Source organism: Podarcis cretensis (genome assembly GCF_951804945.1).
Source record: "Podarcis cretensis genome assembly, chromosome: 5".
In the NCBI taxonomy this organism is placed as follows: Eukaryota; Metazoa; Chordata; class Lepidosauria; order Squamata; family Lacertidae; genus Podarcis; species Podarcis cretensis.
The window spans coordinates 17,733,829-17,751,821 of NC_137174.1; the positions used below are offsets into that span (position 1 = coordinate 17,733,829).

General features: G+C 43.3%; 1 protein-coding gene across 15 annotated transcripts in view; it reads left to right on the forward strand.

The window, feature by feature from the left end:
• The window catches only part of LOC307216587 (uncharacterized protein), a 203,732-nt gene that overhangs the window by 86,495 nt on the left and 99,244 nt on the right, over positions 1-17,993 (forward strand). For 12 of the 15 annotated variants that reach the window (XR_013839156.1, XR_013839158.1, XR_013839159.1 and 9 more), the window contains one exon: positions 15,955-16,038. The exons of the other annotated variants lie outside the window; for them this stretch is intronic. The gene's annotated coding sequence lies outside the window, so the exon portion shown is untranslated. The remainder of the gene's footprint in view (positions 1-15,954; positions 16,039-17,993) is intronic. 15 annotated transcript variants of the gene reach the window in all.

Genomic DNA, 17,993 nt, shown 5'->3' on the forward strand with positions numbered 1-17,993 from the left:
AAACCCAACTTTGGAGTCAAGAATTATTCTTCAAAACCCTGTTGCATGTTTCCCATCCAATGGACTGCAGTTTGTTATAAGCTCTCTGTTATTGGCATCTGTCTGTCTCGGGAGACAATGGAAGAAGTGTGCCTTTGGGGGTGAAGTCAAACTGTTGGAAGGTTACGGCGCCTGCTGTGGCTGTAGAGACCAATATGGAAGACATAAAGGTAAAGTAAAGGGATCCCTGACCATTAGGTCCAGTCGTGGATGACTCTGGGGTTGCGGCGCTCATCTCACTTTATTGGCTGAGGGAGACGCGTACAGCTTCCGGGTCATGTGACCAGCATGACTAAGCCACTTCTGGTGAACCAGAGCAGCGCATGGAAATGCCCTTTACCTTCCCGCTGGAGTGGTACCTATTTAACTACTTGCACTTTGACATACTAGGTTGCAAATAGGACAGATGAAGGCATCCAGTTGTTCTGCTGCAAATGCACCAAGGCGTTTCTTCTCTGCACTCCTCCCAGTGGTCCTTCCTTCTCTGGTCACTGCTATGGATACATGACCTGTCTGTCTGTCTCCAGGCACTGCAGTCGTCTGCAAGGAATTCCCACATGGTGGGGTTAACGTTGACAGCCTTTGTGTCAAGTTTGCAGACATCTTTGTAATGCAGAGTTGGTCTTCCAATGGACTACAGTTTGTTACAAACACAAAGCATTTATTTGCACAACCACCCTACGAGAAGGTAGGCTGCTGTTCTTGTTTGCAGAGGAGAAATCAAGGCTAAGGAAGGTCATTCAGTGTGACTACAGCAGAGTTGGAAACTTGATCCAAAGCATACAGGGCCCGCCTCCATCCCTTTGTTCAAGCTAGGTGTGCCCCAGAAGCGTCTTCCTGGGAGCAACTGCCTGAGAGTGGCACCTGTCAAAGATGCAACCTCTGCACTTGTTACAACCTTTTCTAATGCATCTAAGGCAGTCGCAGAAAGCTGTGTGTGTACAAGTCAGAGTTCTGCATGACGAATGGCTCCTAACCCTCACACCCCGCTTGCCTGAGCCGTTGCTTCTTTTAAATCACCCATCTTATCTTGAAGAAACACATCTTGTTCTGTATCCGAACCAGGTTGCTTATCTCACCTCCAGAGGCTGCCCATCAACGTGAGGGTGTGAAGTGAAATGACTTCGCCAGCTATCGGCTCAATTTGCAGTGAGCAGCCCACATCTCGATACCAACACATAATTCAGTTGGTTTTGGCAGATTGCTAAAAGGAAGGCTAGAATCACACTGCCAGGGACACTGAATTATATCAACTTGAGACAGAATCTGAGCCCTGCAGGTCAGGATTTGAGGACACTAAAGGAAGCTTAAGCTTGTATTTGTAACAACAAATATTTTGAAATGTGGATGCTCAATGCAGACCAAACTATAATGGAGGCTGAGGTTAACATTCGACAAAATTTTGTAGAAGCAATTAAATACAATACGTATGTTATCAGTTAAATTTATAGTTCAACACAGGAAGCAGCTGTATTGATTGATCTTTATATTCAATGTGATCATTGTTAGGGGAAACAATTCTTATATTCATTCCTAAAACTGGTAAGAAGCTGCTCAAAAATCCTTCATAGCTAAAGTTAGTTTAAACACACTGACCATTTATATGCCAACCCTAAGAATTGCCAGGCACATCACTATCAATGCTCAGGACTGTGTTTTGCCGTAATTCCATGAGAATGTAGAAACAGCACAGAACTGAAAACAAAATTGCGTTTCAACAATTTTTAAAGCAAGTTTCTAGCCCTTATGGTCAGGAGCACATGCATGTTGAAACTGTGGACAATGATTTCTGAAAACATAGTAGCCTGAGAAATGGTTAAAATGCATTTCCAGTGGGGCTTCCATGGCCTGCGTAGGTCCTTGGCCCTCCACCTGAACATTTTTGAACTTGTATTATCCCTTCCCCTCCTTTGGTTTGTTGATTTGCAATTCCTCCTCTTAGTTGGTCCCTGGTTATTTAGCTGGAATCCTGCTACCCACCCCATAACAAAATCTGTCCAGAGGTGTCAGCTTTTATAATCAAATAAACCAAGCCACTGTGATAAGTATATGTTGTTAAGGGCTTCTGTTTCAGATTTCTGTGAGTAGGACTATTGGTATAAGTTGCCTAGGGTAATACCTTGACACCCTCTTAATAGTCTGTTGAAGCATATAGCTATGCTCCACGCAACCTATCTATTTGTAAATAAATGCAAAATATTACAAGACAACTTGCACCTGCATTTTTGGACACCAAAGTCAGTATAGGTTAGGCAAGGCCCTTGTTTTCAAATGGCACATACACACACACACACACACACACACATATACATATATATATATATATATATATATATATGTTTTGTTTTGTTTGTTTTGTTTTGTTTATGGCCTGACAGCTGCACATCAGAATGAAGCCCCTAAAATTGTGACGTATGGGTGTATTTCACCGAATCCTTGCTGGGTGACATTTCAAAGGCTGTAGTAGCCAGCCACAAATGTAACCTTAATCACCGAAAGAAGCACATATATTCAACATTCTATATAGTGTGTGTGTGATTGTGTGTGTGTGTGTGTGTGTGTGTGTGTGTGAAGAGCATGGGTAGAGTGTAAAGAAGGGCTGGGTATGGTTATTTCTGGCTTCTGTTGCCATTGGTTTAACCTATCTGAACTGGTCATATACTTAGTTAAAATGCACCACAATCTTACTCATGTTTATGCAGAAGTACATCTCCCCTGTGACTTACCCTCTGTTAAGTGTGCTTCAGGTCACAGCCTCAGAAGCAGTGTTTCGACTGGAGTCCTATACCCACCTCCCTGGGAATAAGCCTCACTGCACTCAATGGGGCTTGTTACTGAGGAGCTATGTGTAGGATTGCACTGTCAGCGAAGTTTTACAAACCTGTAAAGCAGCTGTCCCTCCTCCCTCCTGGTGCCTCCATTGTCAGCATCACAACAGAAAGATCTGCAAGAAGGGAGGGTCTCTTTTTCTTTTCTTTTTATCTTGTCATTCCAGAATCCCACTTCTCGCCGTCAGCTGCTTGCATCCATATTGATGGGGAACAGGATAAATAGAACAAGCTAATTTGTAATCCCAGATAGAAAATGATGGCTCGACTGTTTCCGTCATTGAGCACTCTGCCAGTTTAAACAGCTGATTAGTCAGCTTCTGTGGAATTGATCTGAATCAGTTCCACCTGCATGCTCCCACCAGGAGCCACTTTATTGTAAATCAATCATTCTGAAAACAACTCACAAAGGGGCCAGTCCTCACTAACAAGCCATCAATTTGACCTGTCTGTCTGGAGCACACTGCCAATTAGGAGTGCAACAAACATTTATTCAAAAATTATGGACAAGTTTACAGTTTATTTTTCCTCTTCTTAAGTGGCACCTGTAGCAATATATGTTGCTGTATCATGTTTGTTTTTAAAACCTTATTTGGGGAGGGGGCAGTTTCCAGCTATCACAATAGAAAGGGCTTTTGGTATGTGCATGAGAAAGAAAACATGTTCAGAATTTTAACAAACAGATGGGGCAGTTAGCCTTTATTACTAAAAGCCAATGTTAGCAGGAACTCAGAAGCTTTATGTCCTGCCCTTGATCCCCCAGGGTATAAAGATCAATCCTAGAAGTCAGAGAAGTTCTCCTCTTTCTTTGACATGATGAATTGCTAAATTTTGGCCTTGCGGGATAGTGGCTCATCCAACTGGCAGTGGTTGGAGAATCTGCCTTAGGAGGGATGCAGAGATATATGGTTTGGTCTTTCAACTTTTCCTTTAAGATAGTTCAAACTATCCTAAATAAAAGAGAATGAAATAGATACGTTCTAGTTTTCTGCCCTTTCCTTTTCTTTCTTTCTTTTTAATTGGCGTGTCTGGGCATTTCATTTATGTCAACACTAAAGTGTGAGAATAATGTTTGGAAGCTCTGTGTCGTGTTTAGTATCTCAAGAGTGTAAGACTCTTCCAAATAGATGCAGGAGGGATGGGTGCAGGGATATGTACTGATTTAAGCTCTGATGCCAGGCTGGGTATGCTAGCTGAGATAATGCGATTGCATTGCCAAAGTGTGCTTTTCGAGACAGGTTATGGTTGACTATAAAAATGTGATACTCTGTCATACAAGCTGCATAACACCACAGCTCAAGAAGAAGAAAAAAGGCTAGGGAAAATATTTCATTCAAACCCTAACTTAAAAGCATAAGAAGAACCTGTTGGATCAGGCCAATGACCATCTCGTTCATCATCCTGTGGCCAACCAGATGCCTGTGGGAAACCGCCAAGTTGAATCTGAGCACACAAGCACTCTTTTCTTCTGCTGTCTCCAGCAACTGGTATTTGGAAACCGTACTGCTTCTGACTGTGGAGCCAAAGCGTAGTCATCGTAGCTAGTAGCCATCTACAGATAGCATTCTTTTCATGAATCCTCTTTTAAAGCCATCTAAGTTGGTGCCCAAAAGGGACACGGGTGGCGCTGTGGGTTAAACCACAGAGCCTGGCACTTGCCGATCAGAAGGTCGGCGGTTTGAATCCCCGCGACGGGGTGAGCTCCCGTTGCTCGGTCCCTGCTCCTGCCAACCTAGCAGTTCGAAAGCACGTCAAAGTGCAAGTAGATAAATAGGTACCGCTTCAGCTGGAAGGTAAACAGCGTTTCCGTGTGCTGCTCTGGTTTGCCAGAAGTGACTTAGTCATGCTGGCCACATGACCCAGCTCCCTTGGCCAATAAAGTGAGATGAGCGCCGCAACCTGAGAGTTGGCCACGACTGGACCTAATGGTCAGGGGTCCCTTTACCTTTACCTTTAAGTTGGTGCCCATCATTGTCTCCTGTGAGAGCAAGTTCCATAGTGTAACTATGTCCTGTGTGAAGGAGTTTTTTAGGAAGAACTTGGTGACTTTAAAACGTCCTACCATCACAGAACTCTTTCCAAATCAATGCATTTGCTAAAGAGCTCCTCCACATGTGTCACAGAACCCCAGCGCATTGCAGATGATTCTGTGATGTTCCAGGATGAATTGCACACTCATTTGCTCAACAGGTGGAAAAATCTGAAAACGTGACCCAGAACGTGTCCAACACTCTTGTGCAGCTGGAGAGGATTGAAAGGGTGTGGATATGCTGCCTTTCACACAAGTTTGTCTGCTATTACTAATATAACAAAACAGGTGTGAGGGGAAAGGCAGCGGACTTTGCATCTTGTAAGACTCTTAAGAGGGGATGTGGGAATAGAGGAGGCACAATACAGGTCTGTGAGGATCTGTAGTTGCAATGCAAGTTTCACCAAGCCCTTTTGGGAAGGAGAGGCATACAGTGGCTGATTTCTCCATCTCTTGAAATACAAAAGCCAAAGAAGATTGTCACATAATAAAGTAAGAAAGTCCACATTTACCAGGATAACTTAATTTATAATTGCTGCTGCTCAAAATGTGAGAGAGGACACCACCCATTACATGCTGTTCCTCTGCTCCCAGAAACTGAAGCAAGAACTTGACAGTCCTTCTCATGTCCCCTCTCTTGGTTCTACTTTATTACCACTGTAGTCAGCCCATTCTTCAGAAATGCTGAAAATCCAGCGAAAAAAATAAATGGTTTCTTTAGCCTATACTTGTCCTGCCAACTGATCCTTGGAATGCCTTTTGCTATAACTCACTTTCATTCTAGGCTGGAATTATGGAGGCTCAATGCCGAAAAGCGACACCAAATGCTTTGTATCTTCTGTCTCAATGACTTTCACCCTCCGTTTGTAAGGAAAGAGATGTAGGCAGAGTCCTCGATAGGACAGAGAAGGATTCACAGGCTCAAACGGAACCCAAGCCCTGTTTATTATTTGGCTGAGGGATCTGAACTGTTTCAGTGGGACTGATATCAGAGTAAACATAGACATATTGGTTGTAGTATGTTTATAGTATCTGTAAGTCACTTTGAGTCATTTCCACAGGTAAAGTAAGTATGATGATGATAAAATATCTGGTCTGGTTTCATACCTGGTTTTGGGAGAGAGATGGGGAAATGTGAGCCTGTTGGTTCCCCTCAATCTCCAAGTGGCTCTTGGCACCATAGACCATGGTGTTCTTCTGCAACAACTCAAGGAGGCACTGTACTACAACAGTTCTGCTCCTACCTGCAGTGTCACTACCAGAAAGTCGTACAGTCGTACCTTGGAAGTCAAACGGAATCTGTTCCGGAAGTCCGTTCGACTTCCAAAACATTTGGAAACCAAAGCGCAGCTTCTGATTGGCTGCAGGTTCGAAAACTAAGCTGTTTGGAAACCAAGGTACAACTGTACTAGGAAATAGCTTTTGGGCTGTGGGGATCCACAAGGATCCAGTCTGTGCTTCCTATGCTTTCTATATGGAACCATTGGAAGCTGTCTGTCTTTCTGGATCCATGTTCCTTCTCCTGCATCCTATTCCTCACTCTGTCATGTCCTCAGGTATCACCTTGGCACCAGATAATGTGTAGCTTCATGTCTACTGAGGAAGAGATCTGATCTTCCATTTAGTGCATGGAAGGTAATAAATGACCTTGTTTTCTTCCTAGCAGACTATAGCATAGTATCATAAACCTCAAGAGGCAATTGTCTGGCCATTTCTACTTACTACACTCAGAGCTAGGAAGGGTCTATGACCACTGGCAGGAAGAAAATGGGATTACTACTTCCTTTTTGGGTGGGTTTCATGTATTTTTGAGGGTTGTGTGACCAGCAGAGTTGTTAGCACAGCTTTTAAAAGCATAGGAACCCTCCTACACTGGAGAAAAGGCAGCAACCCAAGAAGGTAATCTGGAATAAGAGGTAACCTATGCAAGCTGTTGTATAGAGGCTAAAAAGCGAGAAGCCCCTCAGTTCAATGTAATCTCAACTATGAATTCATTAGGGGACTTTAGACAGGCAGGTGTTCTTCCAGTTTCTGCCCCCTCCATCCCCTGCAATATGAGGTCAATAAAACTGGCTTCTGTTACACAAGTACTGTAAAGAATACTGGAGAGCTTGACTTACACTATACAGAAGCTATTATCATGCTAAGATACACATTCTGGAATGTGAGGGTCTCAAGGGCTTGCAAATTGAAATCCATGCATTTCTTAGAAGGCAGTCTTCTGTAGGTCTTTAGGACTGTCATGGAGCCATAATTCTTCATATGCCAAGTCTATTTCTTGAGCCTGTCCTGTTAAAAATAAAAAAAAATCCAACTGGATCCCACTATCCCATATCAAGCTGCTACATTCCCAGCCAAAATGATCCGAAAGTCCCCCACCAGCTGCCAGTGTTTCAATAAATGCTCCAGAGTTGTGTCTGCAGCCAGATGGTCCTTGACAAAATCTTCACATGTCAACTTGCATTGTGATATCAGAGCAGTTTCTTCCCCATAGTTTTGTGTGCATGTGCACATACTTGCCATTATTTTGCTTCTCTTTTTTTTCCGCACTCAGAAGAAGGATTTCTGTTTTACCTCAGACGTTATTCAGTAATGGCAGCCTATGAATTGCTGAGAATTTTGCATTAAATTCTGACAAACACGTTTTATTCCAAGATGTGGCTTTCCTTGGTACAGAATTTTTATCCATAGAATGGATAGCAGAGAGAGACACAGCTTTGCTATATTTTCTTGTTGTGTGCCAAGGAGGAAGAAGAATTGCCACAGAACCCTCATGAACTGCTAAAGGAGGGACAAAGAGAAAGGAAGGGAATACAAATAATATGCAAATGGCTAACTAACAAGACTTGGGAGAGTTGGCCTAGACTAGTGGGAGAAGGTATGTGTAAGGAGCTACAATGGCACCTTGGTACCCGAATGGCTTAGTTGTCGAGCAAATCAGCTCCCAAATGCCGCAAACCTGGAAGTATTTTGGTTTGTGAACGTTTTTCAGAAGCCGAATGTCCGATGCAGCTTTCACAGCTTCTAATTGAGTGCAGGAAGCTCCTGCAGCCAATCAGAAGCTGTGCCTTGGTTTTCGAACGGTTTTGGGAGTCGAATGGACTCTCGAGTTGAACCCTGAATGGCATATTATCAGCTTGAGATGGAGAGAAGAAGGAGGAAAGGGAGAGTTATTTCTTTATCAATCAAACAAACATCCAGAATGTCCCTTTCCTCTTTTGAAAGTCCTTTGTCCCCCATGAAAGGGGGACATTTAATGGAGCTTGGTGTCTTCTATTCCTTATGGGGAGGGAGGCTTGCAATTGTTTATAAGGATTTCTACTTTTTCTTCCTTTCTTGAACAGCAACAAAATCTTTGCTGCCACTCCCAGTGATGGTTAAGCTGCAGTGGGCAGCCTCACGATTTTCCTAACTGTAGTCATTCTGTGACAATGATAAATACCACCCCCAGACATATATTAATATTCCATGAATTCTTATTCTCTCTCTCTCTCTCTCTCTCTCTCTCACACACACACACACACACACACACACACACCACCCCAGCCATAATTGTAGCCCAGCTCAGGGTTCGAGTCACGAGTGGCAGCTGGTACCCATGAAAATCAGAGTGCTCAGGATTCCAACTCCACCCAAGCTCGTCCACCAGCCCCAGCCTTAGCCTCACCCCCTCTTGAGATTCAGTATTATCATCCCGTGCTTATGTGTGAGTGATCTCAGCTGAAAAACGCGTGTGAGAGAGATGAATTCTCTTTGTTTCTAGTGTCTGACTTGAGATACCCAGTTTACACATGCAAACTTTTGTTACTTGATAGTCATTAACGGATGTACTTCAAACCAGCTCTGAATTCTTATCAGTGCTCCTCCTTATTTGATACATTTTCTCTGGAGTTTGCATTCATGCTGCGATACCATGAAAACTGTCATATTTGATTATATTTTTTTGTGAGACCTTTTTTTCTTTTCATTTCCATACATTTACCATGAATATTAGTTTTAAAATTTGAAACAGCAAGAGAAAGTACTTTGCTTGTTGGGGAAAATATTTCAGAGTCTGTCCAGTTTAATCTTGCCACTATAACCATGAGATGGCCACCCTCACCAGCAGCGAGGGTGTCCTTCAAAGACTAGCCCCTAGGCACCGGCACTGGCGTCTAACATCTAGCAGCCGCACATCAGTCCTAGGGAAATTAAAGCCAATTTCTGGACACCAGACTGTGGTTTTTATTCATGCATCTAGACAGCATGGAGACTGCCTTGCCATATACTGACATAAAGGACAAATAGACCTAGTTATTATCTGTGACACAGTGAGCCCAGATGACATGCTCCGACAAGGTCTGAAAACAGTAAAATAGAGATGTTGAAAGGAACTGGTGTTAAAATGAAGCTCCAAGGACTGCATCATGGGATGGTGGCAGGATTGTGTAGTGTCTTAAAAGTAACGTATTGGGACACACACGCACCCCTTGCCAGTTAACTTCCAATCCTGTCCATATAAGAGGCTGAGTTTGATCTTAGCAGTGTTAGTCCAGTGAATTCTTTGTTGGAGTTCTGAATTTGCAATATGTGGTGTGAGTGTTGATTCTTATGTAGCCAAAATTCATGGTAAAGGTAAAGGGACCCCTGACCATTAGGTCCAGTTGTGACCGACTCTGGGGTTGCAGCGCTCATCTCGCTTTATTGGCCGAGGGAGCCGGCGTACAGGTTCTGGGTCATGTGGCCAGCATGACTAAGCCGCTTCTGGCGAACCAGAGCAGTGCATTCCCGTTGGAGCGGTACCTATTTATCTACTTGCACTTTGACGTGCTTTCCAACTGCTAGATTGGCAGGAGCTAGGACCGAGCAACGGGAGCTCACCCCATCACGGGGATTTGAACCACCGACCTTCTGATCAGCAAGTCCTAGGCTCTGTGGTTTAACCTACTGCCCCACAAATCCAGAGGGTGGTAGTCAACTAAGTCTTACTTAGACTAGATCCACGACATTAATGAACATAATCCATTTCAGTGGGTCTACTCTGAATACCACCCACTAAATTGCCATACACCAAAGAGAACCCAATGGGAACAAAGCATGCTAAATAGCTACTGAAATTGCTAGTAAAAACAGGTGGGGCCCATGGAGAAGGGGAAATGGGATTGGCTGGTGAAGGGGAGGGTATAGCCCCAGTGGTCCAGGAGGCTTCAAAACAAGTTGGCAGGATAGGACTAGCTCAGGTATCTTCAACCTTTAACACACACACACATTGGGGAACCCATTTCTTATTCTTTTACCATACATTTGCATGGTGGTAATGTTCCTGTTGCGATCCGCCTTGGATCTGGCTGAGACCCACGTGTGTCCCCACCCACCAGCTGAAGACCAGTGGGCCAGGCCCTAGAGAAGGCAAAGAGTGCAGAGGGTGTAAAGAGGAGAGTGGGAACCGAGAAGTTCTGTATATTTATTCCTCCTTTGCCCTTTACTCCATTTCTGTCTTTTTCTCCGAGTGAAATGAGCAAAAGAGAACAGAGGAAGAGACGTGTGTGTGTGTGTGTGTGTGTGTGTGTAAGTAAGAACCTTCTCATTGTTTTGATATGTCACTCCCTAGTTTACTTTGAGATGCTATTTTTAATCGTCTCCATAGAAGGAAGTGAGAGTTGCCTATAGAAACCAATGGATAAATTAAGTTAGGATTGGGCAGTAGTACATCCTACACCTAACGAAAATACCAAAAATAGAGCAGCAAAGAAAAGAGTTCCTGCAAGTTAAGGGATGGGCTGAAGCCAAGAGGGTTACAAAATAGAATCTTATTCTGTTTTACTCAATTTGGAGGGCTGTGCCGAGATACAGAAACCCTGCGCTGTTGTTAATGCAGATCAGAAGTAGGACTGAATCTGCTTCGGATTCCCAAGTTGCACCCACACCATACATTTAAAGCAGCTGTTACATGCCACTTTAATTGTCGTGACATCTCCCAAACAGTCTCAGGAACTAGTATATACAGTGGTACCTTGGTTTAAGAACAGCTTAGTTTATGAACAACTTAGATTAAGAATGCTACAAACTTTGAAGTAGGTGTTTTGGTTTGTGAACTTTGCCTTGGAAGCAGAACATGTTCCGGTTCCTGTCGAGTGTGTTCCATTTGTAAACTGAGTCCACTGCTGCTATGGGAAAGCATGCCTTGGTTTAAGAATGCTTAGGTTTAAGAATGGACTTCCAGAACGGATTAGGTTCGTAAACCAAGGACCACTGTAATTAGTCTTAAGGGAATGGGGGAACATTGGTGATGCATGAATGGCTTCTGCATGTGGTTTCAAATGCAAGAGGCTGTGCAATGCAGTGAAAGCTTGTTCATGCTAGAAGCACCAAATTCTGTGTACAAATCCACTTAAAATGGATTTCCTCTCCAATCCTGGTAGGAGGGCCCCAGCAGTGACTTTGATGCCAGAGGCCTCAGACATCCCAGAACGCGGCATGATTGCCAGTCCATGTCACTGCTATTCTTGTAGCCTGCAGGTGTCAATGCAAGCACCAATAAAAATGAACCAATAAGGATAGGGAAAGGAATTTAGCAAGATGAGGAAGTTGGGGAAAATATATTTTTCATGCATAAGTCGATCAAATTCAGCAGCCTGCTGTGATGGGAAAGATACATAATATGATAAAGCTTGGTAGCAAAGACATGTGTGATTGAACAAACCAATGAAGAGATAACATTTGAAAGCTTTACAGCTTGGAAAGCTGTTAGCAAGCTGGGGTCCCCTTCATCATTTTTAATTTTAGTTTTACTGCCCTTCATTTGCTTTGACAGGTTGATGTTGCCATGGTGCAGTTGAAATCCTCATAAAAGTGCTGTTACCCTTTCCAAGAAGGCTATTTTTTCCAAGGGTTTATGCCACATTTTATAGTTATGTCAGAAGGTTTACTTGGTTTATGAATCCTGCAAGCAGTAGGATTGCTTTGGAAACTCTGAGTTGCATTTTGGCTTCTGCCATTTAACGGCTTAAGCTTTAAAAAAAAGATCACCATATCAACGTGTTATGTCCTTTCAATAATTAAACTCATTACAAATTTATCCTTTTGTTAATAAGGGCACATAAAAAGCATTTGATGCTTATGCTACCTATTTGATCCAAAAAATATTTGCTGCAGAGGGTGGGTGGGTGTGGGGAGCTGTCACATGTCCTTAAATATTGATCAGATATGGGAAACAACATCATCAATCACATAAACATTTACGATTTGGGGGTGGGCGTGTGTGGATTGGTACTTACAGAGTTTTCGTCATACCTATAGAGTTATTCCCAGTATGCCCATGACAACCTGTCCAAATGCTATGGCCAGCAGCATGCAAATGTCAGTCTGAAATATGAAAAATAGCATGTCCGTGATAGCTCACTTTCTCTGACCATTGGCAGAGGAAGTATTCGCTTGACATCAAGTTAACATGGGGTCACAGCACAGTAGGGAGTTAGCCAAATATGTTACACTACCCAACTAGCTCTGATCCATATTGCACTTGGCCCTAAACTACAAGAACAGAGATTGGCTAAGATATGTTTATGCAGTTTCCATTAAAAATGCAGTACAGTGATACCTCGGGTTAAGTACTTAATTCGTTCCGGAGGTCCGTTCTTAACCTGAAACTGTTCTTAACCTGAAGCACCACTTTAGCTGATGGGGCCTGTTGCTGCCGCCGCACCGCCGGAGCCCGATTTCTGTTCTTACCCTGAAGCAAAGTTCTTAACCTGAAGCACTATTTCTGGGTTAGCGGAGTGTGTAACCTGAAGCGTATGTAACCTGAAGCGTATGTAACCCAAGGTACCACTGTATTGGGCCATGTGGAAAAGAAACAAGCTGCCCAGTCTGTGTTTTTGGGTGAGCCGCCTCTGATGGATAAGCTTGCTAGGAAGTAAGACTTCTGTGTAAATGTGCTTAGGGTTGTGCTGCAAGTAACTTGCAACATCACAGAAAGCCTATATCAGCGGGTGGAATTGACCTCAGGCTTCTCAAGAACCAGCCTGGTAGTTTTTCTTCTGTTGCAGGCTTCCTCTTCAACTTTTGGGTGGTGGTGGTGTGACGTGTGCCTTTACATTAAAGACATCTTTGATCCAAATATTTTGGAACAAGAACACTTCCCCCCATTTCTACCCCTTTCTCTTCAGTCAGTTAAGCAGGTCACTTTTATAATCCTGCTTTGTCTTAAAAAACAGTACCCTGTCATTGGTCCCTCCTTGCTCGATACTTTCCTCCTTAATTGCCTTTCCATTCGAGCCAGAGACGTATAGCGGCAACTGCAGTGTGGTGCAAAAAAACCCATTCATTGTTATCAGTCAACAGAGTCTCCTACAGGAGCACCTTAACAAGAGCTAGTTCACAATGAGCTGAAGGAACAAGATGGATGGTGTTCATAGTTCATTATTTGAACTAGGGTATCTGACTTATGGCAAATCTATCTGAGAGAGTGTTGTAGAATTCTATTTTATCTTTAAGAAATGGTGTTTTAGAAAAGTAAGATATTTACTTCTCTTGCAGTGAAGAATTTAAGTAGAAAAATTCCCTCTGTTTGTTTGAATCGTACTAGAATGATGAGGCAGGGCCGAGTCATACATCAAGCAACCAAAAGGTGGGAGGGGCAGGGGGCAGGGAGAGACATGACTCTTCAGGGTTGTATTTTATTTTGTGCAAGAAGAAGATGCCCCATGCTATTGCTGGACATACTTTGTGCTTTAAAAATATTGTTGCACACCACCCCTTCTCTGAGCAGTGCAAGGTTACGGGGGTTCCAGGCCAGGGTTCGTGTTTCCTTTGGAATGAGGCACAGAGGAGACTGTGGTGTCTTTATGATACATGGTTTATTTACACATATATACAACCTGAGCCTACAATGGAGGGGTTTGCAGCATTGACACACCAGAGGGGCCTTGCTTCCCCTGTAGCCGCAGCCTTGGATTCAACCAGAATTCAAGCATCACTCTGTCTCTCTGGCTTCCTAGCCTGTTGCTTTTTCATTTCTAGCTTCTAGCTCAAATGACTCAACTCTCAGCTTTTTTCTTTCTAACTACCAACCAGTTTGCTGCCTGGCACAGATCCACTTCATTTGTTCCTTTAATGACCCATTACCTAGGCCAGGCATGTCCAACAGGTTGATCGCTATCGACTGATCAATCGCAGGGGTGTCTCAGGTCGATTGCGGTATCAACTCCCACCCCCCCCCCCCAAAAAAAGCTCTACAACTTTGGTCAATCTTCCCCTAAAAAAAGCTCAACAACTCTTGGCAAGCAATGAACAAAGGGTAGATCACAGCCAGTCTTTTTATACTGTGAGCAGATCGCAGTCCCTTGGGAGTTGGACATGCCTGACCTAGGCTATCGCCCCATCAGGATACTAGCCTGGCTTAATTTTTAACACTTGCTGGATCCAGAGGTTACAAGGGTCTTGGCATACAGCCTGCTCCCCTGCCTCTAAATTCATAACAATGAATTCATTGTCACTTCTTTTTTTCTGCTTATGTTACTTCTTAAATTACATAAATGCAAATGCTTAATAATTGTTTCTCAACAGTTTCAGCTGTTCTTCTCTCTCTCTCTCTCTCTCTCTCTCTCTCTCTCTCTCTCTCTCTGTGTGTGTGTGTGTGTGTGTTTGTGTGTGTCTATTCCCAGTCATGCCAGATACGGAAAACAACTATAAAGTTGATAGGCATAGATGAGATAAATATAGGCAGTGAGCATTTTGTGTTCATTCTTTTGGACCTGGAAGAGGGCATAATGGGTGTAATGGGGCAGGACAGGCTTATGCACGCTCACCCAATGTGCACAGGGGCCAGGAGAGGAGCCCCCATGCAAAATGGCCACCACCTGTAGGAGAAAAGGAGGGAATCATTTTCACCACTTTGGATGGGTCAACACTTTATAGCTGCAATATCAAGTGATGACTTCCAGATTTGAATGGGCTATAATATTCCACATTGCTTTACTTCACCTTGCCTAAGTATACTCAATTAGAGACAGGAAGATTCCCCCACCCCCTTCATTAACAGGATTTGTACAATTAATTTCAGAATTGAAGATGGTTACTGCTTTAAGCCCTTCAGTTGTTTTGCATATTCTGTTCCCTGCCACATTGCTGATGGAAAATAGTAAAAATACTGTTACAATTTATCTTGATGTGGCTGATTTTAGTTACAATCATGTGTATGTTCTTTTCGTGCAGTGTTTCACTAAAATACACACATATGTTCCTGTGCCCCATTCAAAATGATAGTGATAAAACCTGGACTGTAATTTGCTTTCTTATAGCATCTGATCACTATGCACAGCTGCATATGCATGCTGGTAAAGCACTGCACAGGAAGAATATTGATAATAAGTAGAAGCATTTCAAGATAGAAGTTTTGCATTATGAGAACAAAAAAAATCCCCAAACCCAAACAAACTCAGGGAGCGTTGACACTCTGTTTATGCGGGTGGGAGGAACTGAAATCTGAGAGGAACAATGGAAATTGAGCATGTGCTATGCTTTGTAGAATTTTTAAATTATATATAATGATAGAGGGTCCCTAATGCAACTGCTACGTTGAGGGAAAAAAGAAAGAAGGAAAAGGTAATATTCAATATTTGGTGATCTATTCAAATGGATAAAATTTCAGATGCATCAAGCTTCCCCAGCCTTTTAGAGCAAAGGTGCATGGCACATAGCTTTAAAGCTAACTCCAGAGCTGCAAGCTTCAGATCCAGGGATGAAGGCTGCTTGGCTGTGGAGAGTTTTATTGGAGAATTAACTTTCTCTGGCCCATATCTGGCCCAAACATGTCCCTGACTGGTAGTTTATCATAGGAAGAGGCTGGTGCATTGTGAAGCATTTGAAGGAGTGTCCTGATACTGAGGCGAGCGACACTGCTTTGCAATGATGTCTCTGAAGCGCAAGCATATCACAAATCATTTTGGCTGCAGAAGCACAGCAGAACTGATGTGCACCAATGTTGCCATTTAATGTAGTTTCCCAGCAAACCTTTCATAAAATTCATGATTGTAGCTGACCTCTCTTACTGGGCTCCTCTCTCTTTCTTTTTTAAAGGCCTATAACCTGGCTTTGAGAAACTGTGCGCCGGAAAAGTGATGTGCAGAGAATCATGTTCTCTTCAGAAAAAAGATACAGGAGGTGAGGCCCCAGTCAAACAGTTGATTAAATGTCACAGTGCATTGGGCCATTTCCTAGACTGTGGTGGGATTTATTTCATTCTGTCTGCACAAGAAGAACCCGACCCTGCACTCTTCTTATGTTACAGCTGCCACTGAAATGCAGGCTGAAGTTAATTTTATGCATTTATTAATTAAATGTATTGCCCACTCTTCACCCAGAAGTCCCGGGGCTATATTAAAAAAGTAAATAACAACCACTAAACAAAAAGTTTACACAATAACACCCTATGATCACAGTTAATATACAATAAAAGCAGCAGCACATTGGTACATCAGAGAGGGTTCAAAAACATTGGAGACCTTCTAGGATCTGCTTAAATTCCCCTTGGCCTTCATCTCAGTCACTCTTTCCACTTCCTCTAGTGCAACAGAAAGGGATCCATCCCCGAAAAACAGATATGCACTAAAAATAATAATCCTGCAGACAAAGTGGCAGTAACTATGAAGAAGGTTTGGCTAGTGGGAGCTTTCAAATTCCTCTCCAGGAGGTGCCCTGTGTGGTTGATATCTTGCATATTGGAAACCTTCAAGGTCCTGTATGGCATCCAATAGCAGAAAGTTTTATGCCCAGCTTAGGCAATACATATCCAAGGGCTCCTCTGCGGATTCCTCAGCCCAGTGCACCCATGCACTTGCCCCCCCCCCATCTCAACACCTGCTGTAGCAACTGACCTTCAGCAGATTCTGATGGCAAGCCTTGTCCTCACTTGCTACCTGCTGCATGTGGGCCAAGCTGCTGTTGAAGGCACAGTTGCAAGCTGCAATCTGCGCTCAAGGCACAGCTTTGGGAATGACACTTGCAGGGATGCTGCTTTGAAGATGGGCCTTTCCCTCTTACCATTTTTCAGTCCCTTCTCAATGCAGCCCGCCCGAAAACATAATTGCTGACCAGAGCTGAAACAGATAAAATGCTAGGGCAGAATATTGGGAGGCTGCTGTTGGCATTTTGAACTTAGTGCTATACAAGCCAGGACAGTATGCTAAGTGGATGTAGCTGAAGATTGAACTTTTGGTTCTTTTAGTAAAGCATATGCTGTGTAAATTGATCCTATTTGATACTTGTCTTTTGGACAAAAACACATTAATGCAATCCATGTTATGTTTAGTCTGGTCCAAAAAGCTGAAGAGCTCACATTCTAGTTACCTTCTAGTTACAATTCAAAGTGTTGGTGCTGACCTTTAAAGTCCTAAACGGCCTCGGTCCAGTATACCTGAAGGAGCGTCTCCACCCCCATCATTCTGCCCGGATGCTGAGGTCCAGCGCCGAGGGCCTTCTGGCGGTTCCCTCATTGCAAGAAGCAAAGCTACAGGGAACCAGGCAGAGGGCCTTCTTGGTAGTGGCGCCCGCCCTGTGGAACGCCCTTCCAGCAGATGTCAAAGTGATAAACAACTACCTGACATTCAGAAGACATCTTAAGGCAGCCCTGTTCAGGGAAGTTTTTAACGTGTGATATTTTACTGTATTTTTGGTTTTTATGTAAGCCGCCCAGAGTGGCTGGGGAGGCCCAGCCAGATGGGCGGGGTATAAATAATAAATTATTATTATTATTATTATTATTATTATTATTATACCTGCTTCCACCAAAGAAGAAAGAGAAAGGAAATTTGAATAGGCAAAAAACAAATATATCAGTTAGGGTTACTCTGAGTATATGATAATCAAGGAAATGCAACTTGAGGAGAGGCAAGCAAAAGTTCTTTCCCCCATCTCTTCAGTGTAATCATTATCAAGGAAGAGCAAGTATTGGTCTGTTCAGCATAGCCAATGAAATGTTCCTCCACCATTAGAAACTAGAGGGAATGAGTAGTTTCCGTCTTCCACTGTTACATCAGTAGCTGTTACACCAATCCACTGTCATCTAGGTGAATGCCTACCAAGAGGTATGAAACAAGACATGGGATTGGTAAAATGGC